This window comes from Bos grunniens, chromosome 15 (genome assembly GCF_055505025.1).
Source record: "Bos grunniens cultivar Pamir isolate PY7600 chromosome 15, Bosgru_T2T1.0, whole genome shotgun sequence".
Classification (NCBI taxonomy): domain Eukaryota; kingdom Metazoa; phylum Chordata; class Mammalia; order Artiodactyla; family Bovidae; genus Bos; species Bos grunniens.
This window is the reverse complement of record NC_141179.1, coordinates 68,448,501-68,466,449: the sequence shown is the minus strand read 5'-3', so window position 1 is coordinate 68,466,449 and position 17,949 is coordinate 68,448,501. Positions and strand designations below refer to the sequence as shown.

Sequence of the window (17,949 nt, the reverse complement as noted above, 5' to 3'; positions counted from 1 at the left end):
TCCAACTCTTTGCAACCCCATGGACTGAAGCATGCCAGGCTTCCCTGTCCTTCACTATGTCCCCGAGTTGTTCAAATTCATGTCAGTTGAGTTGGTGATGCCATGCAACCATCTCATCCTCTGTTGTCTCCTTCTCCTCCTGCCCTCAGTCTTTTCCAGCATCAGGGTCTTTTCCAATGAGTCAGCTGTTCGCATCAAGCAGCCAAAGTATTGGGAACTTCAGCATCAGTCCTTCAAATGAATAGTTTGGTTTGATTTCCTTTAGGGTTGATGTCTTTGATCTCCCTGATATCCAAGGAGCACCACAATTCAAAAGCATCAATTCCTTCAAGCTCAGGTTTCCTTACGGTCCAGCTCTTATATCTGTACATGACTGCTGAAAAAAAGATAGTTTCGACTATACACAATTTTGTTGCAAAGTGATGTCTCTGCTTTGTAATATGCTGAAAAGGTTTGTCATAGATTTCCTTCCAAGGAGCTAGTGAGTGTCTTTTAATTTCATGGCTGAGGTCACCATCTGCAGTGATTTTGGAACCCAAGAAAATAAAGTCTATCAGTGTTTAAATTGTTTCCCCATTTATTTGCCATGAGTGATGGGACCAGATGCCAGGATCTTAGCTTTTGAACATTGAGTTTTACGCCAGATTTCTCACTCTCCTCTTTCATCTTCATCAAGAGGCTCTTTAGTTCTTCTGCACTTTCTGCCATTGGAGTGGCACTATCTGATATCTGAGGCTGTTTATATTTCTCCCAGCCATCTTGATTCCAGCTTGCGAGTTATCCAGCCTGGCATTTTGCATGATGTACTCTGCATATAAGTTAAATAAGCAGGGTGACAATATACAGCCCTGTCGTACTCCTTTTCTAATTTTGAATCAGTCCATTGTTCCATGTCCAGTTCCAACTGTTGTTTCTTAACCTGCATGTGGATTTCTCAGGAGACAGGTAAAGTGGTCTGGTACTCCCATCTCTTTAAGAATTTTCCACATTTTGCTGTGATCCACACAGTCAAAGACTTAAGTATGGTCAGTGAAGCAGAAGTAGGTGTTCATTTAGAATTTCTTTGCTTTCTCCATGATCCAACTAATACTGGCAAATTGATCTCTGGTTCCTCTACCTTTTCTAAATCCAGATTATACATCTGGAAGTTCTCAGTTCATGTACTGTTGAAGACTACTTGAAGGATTTTCAGCATTACCTTGCTAGCATGTGAAATGAGTACAATTGTACAGTAGTTTGAACATTCTTTGGCATTGCCTTTTTTGGGGATTGGAATGAAAACTGTCCTTTTCCGGTCCTGTGGTCACTGCTGAGTTTTCCAAATATGTTGGCATATTAAGTGCAACACTTTCATGGCATCATTTTTTAGGATTTGGAAGAGCTCAGCTGGAATTCCATCAGCTCCATTAGCTTTGTTGGTAGTAATGCTTCCTAAGGCCCATTTGACTTCACACTTCAGGATGTCTGACCCTAGGTGAGTCGTCACAGCATCGTGGTTATCTGGATTCCATTAAGGCCTTCTTTGTATACTTCTGTGTATTTTTCCCACCTCTTCTTAATCTCTTTTGCTTCTGTTAGGTCCTTGCCATTTCTGCCCATCATTGTGACCACTTTTGCATGAAATGTTCCTTGACATCTCTAGTTTTCTTGAAGAGATATCTAGTCTTTCCCATTCTCTTGTTTCCCTCTACTTTGCACTGTTCACTTAAGAAGCATTTCTTATCTCTCCCTGCTGTTCTCTGAAACTTTGCATTCAGTTGAGTGTATCTTTCCCTTTCTCCTTTGCCTTTTGCTTCTCTTTTATTCTCAGCTATTTGTAAGGCCTTCTCAGACAGCAGCTTTATCTTCTTCTATTTCTTTTTCTTGGGGAAGGTTTTGGCCACTGCCTCGTGTACAACGTTATGAACCTCCATCCATGGTTCTTCAGACACTGTCTACCATATCTAGCCCCTTGAATCTATTTGTCATCTCCACTGTATAATCGTAAGGGATTGGCTTTAGGTCTTACCTGAATGGTCTAGTGTTTCTCCCTACTTTCTTCAAGGTAAGCCTGAATTTTGCAGTAAGAAGCTCATGATCTGAGCCACAGTCAGCTCCAGGTTTGTTTTTGTTGACTGTATAGAGCTTCTCCATCTTTGGCTGCAAAGAATATGGTCAATCTTATTTTTGTATGGACCATCTGGTGATGTCCATGTGCAGAGTCTACTACATCAGCTTATTCACATGAAATGGGGATAATATTAACCCAACCACTATATTTAGATTTGTTCCCCAAAAGATTATAGTGATTTAATTTATTGCTTACATTTAATGCTGAGGGTATCTTGTCCTTCTGTTCATGTTGTTATATGTTTGTTTTAGGGGGTAGTTGTCTGTTTTCTGTTGATTTTACATTAACCAAGCAGTTAAAGTAAACAACAATTCTTTTGGGCTCAGTCCAGTCACCTACTTTTTGTATAGCCACAATCTGGCCTCAAACACATGAGCTAAACTTCTGCAATATGCCTTGAAGAATCTGTATCAATCACAATGACACTAATTATTGCTAATGACAATGTGATAGGAGAGTCAATATGTTGAACTTTAAATAAATTTGCTATGCTTGAAAATGAATTTCTCATAATGATCATATGTGTACCTGGTATATTAGTGAGTGACTACCTGGGCAGAACTGTCTCATTTGGAAGACCTCTAGTTTAAAATTCGATGTGGTGAACATAAGATTTTAAGCCAAAACCAAATCAATCCAAAGTCCTTTTCTAATTATGCATTACTTTCACAAATCTGAAACTCAGTTCCATCCTCTGTAATACGGAAGTTAGTTAAATCTCTTTTGTAAAGTAGTTATGAGGAATAGTGTTGGCATATATTGGGTGCCTAGCAGAGAGGAAATGCTGAAGAAGTAATAATGTTCAGATGCTGAGTACAGACCTAGAAAATAGTACAGAGCCTTATTAGCTGAATATTACATACTGCAGGGAAAACAATGCCTTTGAGAGAATTAGTTTCATGAAGAGTCAGAAGTTAGCTTCACCATCTACATTTATTAAAATACCCTCAAAGTTGAATATTTTAATAAATCAATTTAATAAAGTATGCTTCACTGTATATATTTGCAGTTATCTACCTTTTTGTTTTGTAAACCATATCAAAAATTTCAATCTTCAGAAGATTCAGTTCCACCCTTAGACTCAACAGTAGTAAAAATCACACAAATAAATCATTAACAAACACTTAACATGCTAAATATATTACATGTATTATCTCAGCTATCACTTATGACAAAACGATGTGATAATTATTGCCATTAAAAATAATTTAATAGAGGTTCTGACAAGTTAAAAATTAGCACACATTCATAGATTAGCAGAGCTACAGTTAGTACCCCCAATCCAAGCCTAACCTCCAAACACAGCAGAGAACCACCAGAAATTACAACACAGACACCATTTGCCTGATAATGAGATGGCCCAAACATAGGATCAGTCCCACAGAAAGGACCTGACCTGGAACCAACATGAGACTGCTGCTGCTAAGTAACTTCAGTTGTGTCCAACTCTCGCGACCCCATAGACAGCATCCCACCAGGCTCTGCTGTCCCTGGGATTCTCCAGGCAAGAATATTGGAATGGGTTGCCATTTCTGTCTCCAATGCCTGCATGCATGCAAAGTCACTTCAGCTGTGTCCGACTCTGTGCGATCCTATGGACAGCAGGCCCCCAGGCTCCTACACCCATGGGACTCTCCATGCAAGAATACTAGAGTGAGTTGCCATTTCCTTCTCCAGCATAAGACTAGACTATGGAAAGGATTTGATTGAAAACAAATAAACAAGGCACATTTTTAATGAAGCAAATTTAATGAGGATATGCATGAGGAATGATTGGAGAGAGAAAGCAGCAACTCTACATTGCATCTGGAAAGGTAGGGTCTTATACAAGAAATACGAAGTGTTTTGTACAGTTAAAATCCAGAGCAAGGTATCTCTGCTGTGATCATTTTTGGTTCTCTGCTTTTTCTATTGGTTCTTATAATCAAGTACTAAATGGTTTGTCTGGTAGGTGGATCTGATACAGATGAAAATAGGGCTTTTCTCAGTATAGACAAAACACTTATCTTTGAATTGTCAAGTTTGTGCTGTAACAAATGTATCCATGGATATATAGATTAAACACAGTCAGACAGGAAAGATCAAAAAGGCTACAACCTGTGACAAGTCAATGCACTAAAGAAGAGAAGAAAGTACATATTAAGCAATGGGAACAAGTCTGCTAAGACAAATAAAAGGTAGTGTTGACTGAGCAAATCCAGCGTCGCCATACTGCCACCCCGTCCCCTTGCCGTTTCTACAGTAGACTTCATGTACCAATCATGACCCTTATTTTCTCTCTTAGAGCTTGCGTGCACATTCAGTTGCTTCAGTCATGCCTGAGTCTTTGTTACCCCATGGACTATAGCCCACCAGGCTTCTGTGTCCATGGGATTATTCCAGCAAGAGTACTGGAGTGGGTTGCCATTCCTTTTTCCAGGAGATCTTCCCAACTCAGGGCTTGAACCTGCATCTCCTGATGCTCCTGCATTGGCAGGGAGATCCTTTACCACTGAGCCACCTGAGAAATACCCTACAGAGCTTGCAGAGACTTTAATTCCTTTGAAGCCCAGTGAAACAAGCAGCCAGTACTAACTGATATATGGGTTGATTCAGATGAAATCTAGTTGCTACCTTGAGTATATACATTATTGAATAAATGTTTCATGAGCACCACCATAGTAATGCCAGTCCCTTTAGGAACTCCAAATCACCCAATAAAGTATGATCCTTTTGAAAAGAAAAACAAATTAATTATTATTAATTTATCAGAGGAAAGGACAATGTGACAACTTAAGGTACTGTATAAGACCAAATTTATATTAGATTTATATAGAACATATAAATCCTTTCTGCAATTAAGAAGTAATCTTTAAAACATTTGTGAAAGATAGATAAAAATGGAAGGAAATTTTTATAAGCAGCAGTCCACACACTTAATATGAAAACAGTAAAGGGTGTATGAATTTTTTTCCCTGAACTCTGCTCACCCCCTTAGTTTATTCCATTGGTTATATGAATGAGAAATCTCTATAATGTTATGAACACTGGCAAAGTCAGAAAACTGGAAATTCTGTAATGTCACAGAATGCTATGGCTGAAAATAAGTAGCAAACCAGGTTAATTGCTGAATTGAGGATGTTGAGCAAGAGATAATGTGGTACTGATATCCTGGCAATAGAGGGCTTACGATTGAACACTATTGAGAGGTCTATTCCATCAGTAAGGTAGATAGATAGCTCAGCTTTCAGTAACTGCATGAGAAAGGAAAATTTTAAAACAAGGACAAGCATTATCACATCTGACTATGCTATGGAGACACATGAGACAGGAACTCAAATTACAGAACTATGCCTCTAAGTCAGAGCTAGACCTGCAGTCACATTGCCGTGATGCTAAGTTCTCTGAGTGCTGCCTTTGGGAAGTAAAAGACCTGAAAATCCAAGTCCAAATTCTGGTTCTGCCACTTATTAGTTGTGTAACCTTGGAAAAACTATTTGCCTTACTGAATTTCAGTTTTCTTATCTGTAAACTACTGTTGGCACACTTACTCTGCCAGGATATGTTAAAGATTAAATGAGAAAAGCGTATTTGCCATGCCTCATAGAGGCATTTGGAATGCCTTACATTAGGCGTGCTTGCTTTCCATTTTGGAAAGTTGTCTAGTAAGATTTTAAACACAAGGTCTTTCTCTCTGTTGGCAGACATATCTAGATAAATAAATGCCTCATATATATGTGACACATATACATGTCACACAGACACACACACACACACATATATATATATATATATATATATATTAGAGAGAGTTAAGAAACTCAGAGACATATATGTAATATATGTAGTATATGTGTTACATATGCATTATGCAATATATAAATGTAATTTTCTAAATGTTCTATGGTATTTTGGGAACTTTATCTTGTATGACTATTTGTGAAAATCACATGAGAAGCAACTCAGTCTTCAACCAGACAGATATCATGATTGCATGAGGTACCCACAATATAGTACAGGATACCAAATAATACAAATCACTATGTTTGAACCTTCAGACACCACTCATATCAGATCAGATCAGTCGCTCAGTCGTGTCCGACTCTTTGCGACCCCATGAATCACAGCACGCTAGGCCTCCCTGTCCATCACCAACTCCTGGAGTTCACTCAGACTCATGTCCATCAAGTCAGTGATGCCATCCAGCCATCTCATCCTCTGTCATCCCCTTCTCCTCTTGCCCCCAATACCTCCCAGCATCAGAGTCTTTTCCAATGACAACTCTTTGCATGAGGTGGCCAAAGTACTGGAGTTTCAGCTTTAGCATCATTCCTTCCAAAGAAATCCCAGGGCTGATCTCCTTCAGAATGGACTGGTTGGATCTCCTTGCAGTCCAAGGGACTCTCAAGAGTCTTCTCCAACACCACAGTTCAAAAGCATCAATTCATTGGTGCTCAGCTTTCTTCACAGTCCAACTCTCACATCCATACATGACCACAGGGAAAACCATAGCCTTGACTAGACGAACCTTTGTTGGCAAAGTAATGTCTCTGCTTTTCAATATGCTATCTAAGCTGGTCATAACTTTCCTTCCAAGGAATAAGCGTCTTTTAATTTCATGGCTGCATTCACCATCTGCAGTGATTTTGGAGCCCCCCAAAATAAAGTCTGACACTGTTTCCCCATCTATTTCCCATGAAGTGATGGGACCAGATGCCATGATCTTCGTTTTCTGAATATTGAGCTTTAAGCCAACTTTTTCAGTCTCCACTTTCACTTTCATCAAGAGGCTTTTTAGTTCCTCTTCACTTTCTGCCATAAGGGTGGTGTCATCTGCATATCTGAGGTGATTGATATTTCTCCTGGCAATCTTGATTCCAGCTTGTGTTTCTTCCAGTCTAGCGTTTCTCATGATGTACTCTGCATAGAAGTTAAATAAACAGGGTGACAATATACAGCCTTGACGTACTCCTTTTCCTATTTGGAACCAGTCTGTTGTTCCATGTCCAGTTCTAACTGTTGCTTCCTGACCTGCATACAAATTTCTCAAGAGGCAGATCAGGTGATCTGGTATTCCCATCTCTTTCAGAATTTTCCACAGTTTATTGTGATCCACACAGTCAAAGGCTTTGGCATAGTCAATAAAGCATAAATAGATGTTTTTCTGGAACTCTCTTGTTTTTTCCATGATCCAGCGGATGTTGGCAATTTGATCTCTGGTTCCTCTGCCTTTTCTAAAGCCAGCTTGAACATCAGGAAGTTCACTGTTCACGTATTGCTGAAGCCTGGCTTGAAGAATTTTGAGCATTACTTTACTAGCGCGTGAGATGAGTGCAATTATGCGGTAGTTTGAGCATTCTTTGGCATTGCCTTTCTTTGGGATTGGAATGAAAACTGACCTTTTCCAGTCCTGTGGCCACTGCTGAGTTTTCCAGATTTGCTGGCATATTGAGTGCAGTACTTTCACAGCATCATCTTTCAGGATTTGGAATAGCTCAACTGGAATTCTACCACCTCCACCTCCACTAGCTTTGTTTGTAGTGATGCTTTCTAAGGCCCACTTGACTTCACATTCCAGGATGTCTGGCTCTAGGTCAGTGATCACACCATCGCGATTATCCGGGTTGTGAAGATCTTTTTTTGTACAGACACCACTATCCCTAGTTAAATCTATACAATTATAGCAATATATTTATTCTAGGTCATAACTTTCTATTTTCAAAATATATAGAAAAAAGCAGAGAGAACCAAATGCTTTTAGATGGTTAAGAAACTAAAACAAAAAAAAAAGATTATTTCTTTTCAAAGCAATAGCCATTCATGTAGCTTATATAATGAAAATTTCCTTTCAGTTAAGAACTCTAAAATTAAGAAATATGAACGAGCTCCTGGATTACTCATAAACCTGTGTAAAATGTATGCTGAATTTTCTATATGTACATAATGTGTATTTTTTGAAGGAGAAGATCCATAGCTTATAAAGATTCTTGACTATGTGGTTCCCAGTAAATATAGAAATAAACAGCAACTGCATTTGAGTATGTTTGTCTTGAGTCATATCTCAAAACTAAAATCACAGTTGTATAAAAAAATGAGAATTATTGGAGGTACAGTGAAATATGGCATAAGGGTGAAACCCTTTAATTTTCTACTTCTGATTTCAGTAAGGACAAAAAAATATGTCCTCAAATGTACAGATATGTTTGTGGGTTTACTCCAAAAAAAACAGTCAGGGAATACTAATTTAGGCAAGGGTTTCAAAAGAGTTACTGCATATACATATATTTTATGGTAATTAATAATGTCAACGGTGTAAGAGTATTACTTTTTATGGCTCAAAAATCAATACAAATATCACAAATATCAGTACCCAACATTATGGACTTTACTTTTATATGGGAACAGCATTCTTTCATTTTAAATCAGGTAATCTCAAACTCATTCTTACTTTTATCTATATTAAGTTCTGCAACATCTTATCTATATGAAAACAGATTCAACACAGCAAAGAAATCACCCTGAAAAATTCAGGCATTTCCTCTTATCTCCTATAGTTTGATAGACTTAGGTTGAAAAATCTTGGCCTTTCTGACTTTTCCTTATTGGAGGAGGAATAGCTAATCCAATAGGTCCATATTACCATCAGGTAGATTCCTATCAGGGTCAGTCTTGATGTTCAATCCAGCCTGTTTTCTCTGGCCTCCCAGACAGGTGTATACCTCAGCACTTGGTGGGTTTTCACAGCCAGTTTCCAGGCAGATCCCAGGGTCTGCCCCCATTAACCCAAGTCAGTCTATATTCTCTCTCTTCCAGAGCTCCTTCCGGCAACAAAGTCAACAAAGTTATATACCCCAAGGTATGGATTTGAGAAGAGTTACAAATCCTTCACATAGTATCTAATCCAGGATAGCAGTAATCAAGTTCATATTCATAACATGGATTTCCCTGGTGACTCAGTGGTAAAGAATCTGCCTGCCAATGCAGAAGAAGTGGGTTTGATCCCTGGTACAGGAAGATCCCCTGGAGAAGGAAACGGTAACCCACTCCAGTATTCTTACCTGAGGAACCTCAGGGAGCCTGGAGTGTTACAGTCCATGGAGTGGACTGTAGAGTCAGTCCACCCCACCATGGGGTGGACCAAGAGTCAGACACGACTTAGCGGAGTTAGTAACTGAACAACAACTTAATAGCTAGCACTATGAAACAGAAGAAGGATGAATGGAACCCAAAGCCAAACTTCCAACAAAAAGCATTTAAGATTACGATTGACATATATACACTGCCATATATAAAAAAGATAGCTAGTGGGAAAAGTGAAAGTGAAAGTTGCTCAGTCATGTCCAACTCTGTGATCCCATGGACTATACAGTCCATGGAATTCTCCAGGCCAGAATACTGGAGTTGGGCAGCCTTCTTCTCCAGGGCATCTTCTCAACACAGGGATCAAACCCAGGTCTCCCACATTGCAGGTGGATTCTTTACCAGCTGAGCCACTAGGGCAGCCCAAGAATACTGGAGGGGGTAGCCTATCCCTTCTCCAGAGGATCTTCCTGACCGAGGAATTGAACCGGGGTCTCCTGCACTGCAGGCAGATTCTTTACCAATTGAGCTATCAGGGAAGCCCAGCTAGTGGGAATCTGCTGTTATAACACAAAGAGCTCAGCTCGATGCTGTGTAATGACCTACATGGGTGGGATGGTTTGGTGGTACAGAAAGATTCAAGAGGGACGGGATTATATGTATACATATAGCTGACTAACTTCATTGTACAGTAGAAATGAATAAAATATTGTAATAAAACTATACCCCAATAAAAAAGAAAGCATGGACTTAATATTTGTAGAATACTCTGAAAATCTAAAGAAAAAGAGAAAAAATAAGACAAAAGCAGAAACAGGGCCTGCTAACCATGATGTTGATAACCTTGGTATTAGATTCCAGGTACAAAGTATGTAGGAATAACTACAAATATCTTTGCCAAGATCTCAGGAAAATTTATATTTGGAGCAACTACTGACCAAAATCTAGTTGCATGTTGAATATAAGGTTGGGACATAGGCATATACTCAGTACACTGGTGAGACAACAGGCCTATCAACTTTACACAGTTAATTGGTGTTTAAAATAGTTAACAAAATAATCTGCAGCCACCAACCCTCCTGTTAAACTGGCCAAGCAGAGCCTTCTCTTAAATGCTCACAGAATCTTAGTTACATAGTTACAATCCTCTGGGCAAGGATTTGAGCCAAAGGTTACTCAAACTTTACACTATCTATACTCAGTGTCAGAGAAAAACAGTTAACTCACACTTTCCCCTGTTTTAGGAGGGTAAAAAGAGAAAGAATTTTTTTTTTTTTTTAACAAATGAGAGATCTTTTAAAATCCTGAAAATCAGGTGAAAGTTCTGTCTCCTAAGTGGAATATAACTATAAAAATCATCTATTTTGGAAAATTAATATTTAATTCCATAAAAGTTTATTAACTAACTGATATATGCAAATGTTTTTAGAGCATATCACTGGCATCTATTCAGTTCAGTTCAGTTCAGTCACTCAGTCATGTCTGACTCTTTGCAACCCCATGAATCGCAGCACACCAGGCCTCCCTGTCCATCACGAACTCCCGCAGTTCACTCATACTCACGTCCATTGAGTCAGTGATGCCATCCAGCCATCTCATCCTCTGTCGTCCCCTTCTCCTCCTGCCCCTAGTCCCTCCCAGCATCAGAGTCTTTTCCAATGAGTCAACTCTTCCCATGAGGTGGCCAAAGTACTAGAGTTTCAGCTTCAGCATCATTCCTTCCAAAGAAATCCCAGGGCTGATCTCCTTCAGAATGGACTGATTGGATCTTCTTGCAGTCCAAGGGACTCTCAAGAGTCTTCTCCAACACCACAGTTCAAAGGCATCAATTCTTCGGTGTTCAGCCTTCTTCACAGTCCAACTCTCACATCCATACATGACCACAGGAAATACCATAGCCTTGACTAGACGGACCTTTGTTAGCAAAGTAATGCCTCTGCTTTTCAATATGCTATCTAGGTTGGTCATAACTTTCCTTCCAAGGAGTAAGCGTCTTTTAATTTCATGGCTGCAGTCACCATCTGCAGTGATTTTGGAGCCCAAGAAAATAAAGTCTGACACCATCATGTAGTATTTAACATGAAACATAAAGGAGTATGGCTAACAAGAGTCCCACAAACTGGTGTTTTGAAACAGTTCAGTGGATTTCGATAGGTGAAATGTTTCTATCAATGTAGGTCACATTGTAGGTCACACCCTGAAAGCTCTTTACAACAATTATTTTTGCCCAGATTACGTTCATTTTTGTTCCCCGCTTGGAAAAAATAACAAGGTCTGAATTTTACAAAGGAAGGATATTTAAGTATTGCTGAATTAAAATTGACTGGCTATTATAAGTAATTCATAAGCTTGAATTGAAGGTTCCTGACATTGGTTACAGTGACATGATAAGCCAGAATGAAAAAGAACCAGTTTCTTCAATGGGCTCTTCTTTTGTGGGCTGGAAAACAGATTGTAGAAACAGTTCCCAAGAAAAATGATCAAGTAATGAATAGGTATCAAGTGGTGATGCTGGTGACTGTGGGTGGGACACTGGATGTGGTCTTAGCTGACATCCAAAAACAATCAACTGAATCAAATCCATTAAGCAAATGACATGTTTATTGGGAATTCAGGGAGTTGAAGAGTTAAAAAAAATCATTTGAACTGAGGTTATGTGATAGAGATGGCTACCTAAATACTGCCTCAGACCAGTGGATGGAGGGGAAGTTGATGTCTGATTCAGCTGCAGGTCCTGACTTGAGGCTTCTAAAAGATGAAATCATAATTACCCAGAGCAATTTCATGAGAATCTATTCAATATCCTACTGACCTTCCAATTGCTTCTCTTCTGTGGATTTCTGGCTTCTCTGATTCCATCTTGAATTTTATCACCGCATCTTACATATCTAGATCTTGATCTGAATAGATGTTCTTGCTCAAGCTATGGCTGTGGAGAGACTCTTGCTGTGTGCCTCCTGCCCACTTATCATATTAACCTCAAGAGGAATTTGACTCCTTGTGACTACTATAAATAATTATATCCCACCTGCTGTATTACCCTATTCCCATTTCTTGGTCTAGGTTAGAAGTGCCTCCTCTATGTCAGATCTATTATCCTTGATACACCATTTATTTCCACACTTGTTAATGTAGGTCTTTCTGGTGATCTGCAATTATTTAAGACCTAATATAAAATAGATTTCATATGGAGGTCCAAAATCAATTTGCAGAGATGTGTGGAAGTCTATACAAAAAATGGTTTCTACGGAGAAGGCAATGGCAAGGCACTCCAGTACTCTTGCCCAGAAAATCCCATGGATGGAGGAGCCTGGTAGGCTGCAGTCCATGGGGTCACCAAGAGTCAGACATGACTGAGCGACTTCACTTTCACTTTTCACTTTCATACATTGGAGAAGGAAATGGCAACCCACTCCAGTGTTCTTGCCTGGAGAATCCCAGGGACAGGGAAGCCTGGTGGGCTGCCATCTATGGGGTCGCACAGAGTCGGACACGACTGAAGTGACTTAGCAGCAGCAGCAGCAGCAAGGCCAAATCAAAGCTCAATTAGATTCCAGGGCCACATCTAGATTCAGGGAGAAATAGCATATTTATTGATTAATACTAGTCAGCCATGACACAGGATGCAGAATCTTCCTCTGTGTCCAAGTTGAACCCACAGTGCACATGCAGCATGTTCTCTGCTCAGCTTCCTTTCCCTTAAGAGAACTACCCCTCCCTCATTCTTCAGGCTGCAGCTTCAATCTTTACACTACTGAACATACCTATTCATCTCGCTCTGCCAACTTCACTGATGTTCTAGGTCTTCTAATCATGTTACCTGTTCATCCACCTAAGTAATTCTCACAAAGTATGAGTTCATGACTCCAAAGCATATTCCTTTCTGAGGACAGATGTAAGATATCCAGGAGGAAGAAGCATTCTCCTTCTCTGTGAAGTTGTTAAGGGATGATACATTTCAGGGTGTGTCAGTGGCCATCCTTACTAATTGCATGGAGGAAGACCGTCTACAGTACAGGAAAGAAAGGCCAACACATGCATGAACACACACACACACACATGAACACACACAAACATACATACACATCAAAGAATCAGAGATACAGCAGTGCTGAAAAATGGACAAGAGGGTATTCTAGAGGCATTAATAACATTCCCATTTTCCCACAGGATTTGGGAATCTTCCTCTGGATAATTACAAAGAAATTTCTTTTTAATTATTTCTTCAATTCGGTGAATTACATCCTTTTTAGCTAAACATGTAAGTAATTTCCTTTATTCTCAAGCTATGTATTATTTTTCCCATAATATTTATTCAATGCTTATGATTCACAAGATTAGTTTTTAGATAATGGCAATAATTTTTGCTGGGAAATTTCATGGACAGAGGAGCCTGGCTGGCTACAGTCCATGGGGTTGCAAAAGAGTCACACATGACTTAGCCATTAAACAACAAAAATAGAACTATAAACAAAGCCCTGACTTCATGGAACTCACACTCTAACAGAAAGAGAGATAGTGGACAGATATATAAGTAATTATTTAAAGTGTGCTAGGTAGTGATATATGCTAAGGAAAAGAAAATAAAGCAGAATAGGAATATGGGTGCTGTTGAGAGCAAAGAGAAGTTAAAATATATCATATAGCTATGGAAAGTACTGAGAATTTGGTTTCTTTCATATATCAGAAAAAAACACTGAAAAACCCAGTATAATGTGGGTTCATCATCCTGTTATATTATTTATCACCTTTAAAATTTTAATGTTCCATATTTACCATGATATTCCATTGAAAGAATATATCTCACAAGACCATAACATGACCTTATTTTGCAGTATTTACTCCACTTTTTAAATATTTTCATTTTATTTGGTTTTTAGTCCTATAGGTACATGAATATTAGTCTCAGGGTGCTTCAAAAACTCAAATTCATATTCTTCATTTGAAGCAACAATAACAAGTTTTGTTTTTTTGTTTTTAGTTTCTAGCAATGAATATGGTTGCTTTATTAGCTTTTGCTGCAATACTGCTATATAGAAAACAACCCCCAAATCTCAGTGGCTTCTAACAACAAACATTTTATTTTACACTCATGGTATAGCAGATTTTTGATTCCATGATGGATCAGAAAAGCTTGAGAGACATGAATGGAAGCTTGCTTACGGACATGGCTCAGAAATGGCCCCCTATCATTTCCTTCCAAATTCCACTGATCAGGAATTTGGAAGCCCAACATACAAGATGGAGAAATACACGCCATTCATAGTGAACCACCTCAAGGGCAGAGAGGAAAGAATGAATTTTTAATAAAAAGTATACTCTACTATTCACCAAGTTTAATTTTCCACATTGAGCATGATTATACCAGGGAGTGATCTAAATACAGCTACACAACAGAAATTCTAGAAACTTGGCCCTATTCAGGTTATATAGGAAGATCTGCCAGAAGGGAGGCAAGACTTTAAAAAAAATTATGTAAAGGTGATATGTCAATAAAAGGAATATCTCCATGTAGTTGCCTGAACATGTCAAGCTACCAGACAACCCCCTGCTTTCTACATGAAATTCCCTGTCCTTCATAACTGATACCCTTTTGTGCAAACCCAGTTCTATATTCTTTTCTAATTTAACATTGCTTCTTCTACTGGCCCTTTAAAACAGAATGTGTATATAACGCATTTATTGTAATTTATGAGAAATGTTCTATGACCCAATAGTTTATCAGCACTATAGGTTCTCTGAAGGTGAACACAGCATATTCAACTCTGTACATCAAAGTTTAGCTTAGTTCTTGGCTGCAGGGACATTCAAATATCACACAATACATTTAATGTGAATGATCTTAAAATGTCTTCCCACTCTTAATATCAAACACAAAGCCCTGTGTTATCACACTAGTTTGGAGTGTTGTTCTAACAAAGTATCAGTGATTTTCAGTCAGTGCTAAAAATACTTAACGACAATAATTGAAAAAGTTACTCTGCTTGCTGCATTTAGAGAGCATTTGCTCCAACCTTTAGCTCCCAACCTTGGATTTCTTATCCTCGGGGCCCTCTTTTCATTCAGTGTTCAGTTGTGCTTAGTCTTTGGATTGCTGTTCATGCTGCTGATCATTTCACAGCAGTGATTTTGGCAGACAAAGCAACTCCTATGCACAGCCAGGTGTTCGCTTTGGCACCCTCACCACTGGTGGGGTTGACTCAGATGTTTGCCACACCTGTGAACTGGCTGCCCAATCTTAGCCAGCTCCCATGAACTTAATTATCATGCTCAATTTCAAAATAAAAAAAAAAATAGTTAAGAGAACATACATACAATTTCAGATGCTGCTGCTTCTTGCCATCCCTGCCACGTCCTCCTCAATAGAGCATTACTGTAAACAAATTAGCATTTCCTCCTCATCTTATCTTGATTTGTGGGATGTGCAAATGGAATACAACTCATTATATTTGAAGAGCTGATTAATTCGAGTGGTGAAATAATCTCTGTACTTGCCCATCAGATTGTAGCTATGGTATTTGACCTATAATCATGAGAAAGTGGAAGGTCCAGGAATGGCTTTGACGTTTAACATGTCTTTTTTTGATGCATGTTACAATTTTAGACATCAGAAGATGAAATTTTATATGAAAATAAAATGGAAAACAGAATTAGACTTTGAATATTCTCATAACTTTTCCTTTTCTCTCAGCCAACAATGTACTGTATTTCTTTAAGGAAGACTGTTTTTTGTAGGCTCTGAATTCCCATTCATTTGCTTAATACCATTCCTACTGCTCCATTTGTTTTGTCTGCTCTACTGGACAAAATTCCATGGGTACTGTTAAAAGAATAGGCATATAGATCAATGGGACAGAATTGAGATACCAGAAATAACCCCATACATTTACAGTTAAATGATTTTTGACATGGGCACCATGACAAATTAGTGGAGAAAGAATAGTCTTTTCAACAAATGGTGCTAAGACCACAGAATATCCACTTAGAAATGAACTAAGTTGGACATCTTCCTCCCAACATAGGCAAAATGAATTCAAAACTTATCAAAAAGCTAAATGTGAGAGATACAACTTTAACACTCTTAAAAGAAAATAGATATAAATGTTCATGACCAAGAATTAGGCACTGGTTTCTTAGATATGGCACCTAAAGCACAAACAACCAAGGAAAAAAGCAGATAAATTGTATTTCATCAAATTTGAAAAATGTTGGCTTCAAAAGACACTATCAAAAAAGCAAAAGGACAAAAAAATGGGAGAAAATATCTTCAAATCATATATTGATCTCTGGACCAGGAAGATCCCCTGGAGAAGGAAATGGCAACCCACTCTACTGTCCTTGCCTAGGAAATCCCATGGACAGAGGAGCCTGGCAGGCTACAGTCCATGGAGTCACAAAGAGTTGGACATGATGGAGGAACTAAATGATGACAACAAGGAAATAGCACACTCATACAATGGAATTCAGCCATGAAAGGAAGGAAACACGGATACAGGCTACAAGGAGGAAGCTTGAAAGCATTATGCCAAATGAAGGAAGCCACAAAATACCTCATACTGCGTGGTCCATTTACATGAAATGTCCAGAATAGGCAAATCTACAGAAACAGAAAGTATATCAGTGGTTGCTAGGGGCTTGGGGGAAAAGGAAATGGAGTGACTGCTAATGGGTATGGGATTATTTGGGGTAGACGAAATTGTTCTGGAATTAGGCAGTTGTGTTGTTTTTTTGAATATACTAAAAATCACTGAATTATATACTTAAAAGGGGTGGATTTTATGATATGTGTGGTATTTTTACTACTTCAGGAATAAAAAGTGAGCAATCTATTGATACATTAAACAACACTTGAGGTATCTCAAAATCCTTATGCTGAGAGAAAGAAGTTACACCAAAAAAGAGCAATACTATCAGACTCTATTTATACATTCCAGGAAATGCAAGCTAATCTGTACTGACAAGAAGCAGATAGATAAGCAGGTGACTGATCGGAGGTTTGAGAGGAAGAAGAGATGAAAAGGGGCATCATTAAACTTGTGGGAATGATACATATTCATCATCTTGACTGTGGTGAAGGTTGTATACACATAATAGAAAACTATACACTCTCTATATGTGTAGTTTATTATATGTCAATTACTTCTTTTAAATGATTAAGGGAGAAATATACATGGAACCTATTGGTGGTGAATAAACCATCAGCTGGGAGGAGACACTCAAATCTAGAGAACTGAGATGATATGGACATATTAGCAGGTTCTTGGCAGTAGGCAATTTCTAGACTGTCTGTAAGAAAAAAAATGCAGTGATGACAGAAAACAAGGTTACAGGCATTTTTAAAACCACCTAAAAATTCTGTGCTAGACAAAGCTCCATGAGAAGTAGACTTTTCTGTATTTAACCCCAGCATGTAAAGCAATAAGTAACACAGAGTAGCATTCAATAGATGGCTGAATAGAGTATTCTGAGCTTCCAATGACAAAATGATCTGTTTCATTGAATTCCATGATTATTTAAAAGAGGAGGATGCGTGTGCTGTTTATATTACAAGCAGACAAAAAAAAAATCATACATTTAATTGGAGTCTAAAATGGATTTGTGCACTAAATATGGTGAAGAATCAGTTATTTTGACCTAGAAACTATGATTTTAAAGCTCCCTATTTGAAACTTAAAAAAGAATGTAACTTTTTCCACTTACAACTGATTCCAGTTTTAAGGAATGATGTAACAGTTGAGAGTTTACACTACCTGATATTGTTCCCCAGATTCAAAATCCTT

The 17,949-nt window shown here is 38.5% G+C and overlaps 1 protein-coding gene across 14 annotated transcripts in view; it reads right to left on the bottom strand.

Moving 5' to 3' along the window:
• Positions 1-17,949, bottom strand: part of LOC147358441 (suppressor of SWI4 1 homolog) — a 343,713-nt gene that overhangs the window by 307,647 nt on the left and 18,117 nt on the right. Inside the window, exon 3 of one of the 14 annotated variants that reach the window (XR_015141658.1) lies at positions 11,774-12,734. The exons of the other annotated variants lie outside the window; for them this stretch is intronic. The gene's annotated coding sequence lies outside the window, so the exon portion shown is untranslated. Of the gene's footprint in view, positions 1-11,773; positions 12,735-17,949 lie in introns of those variants that run through there. 14 annotated transcript variants of the gene reach the window in all.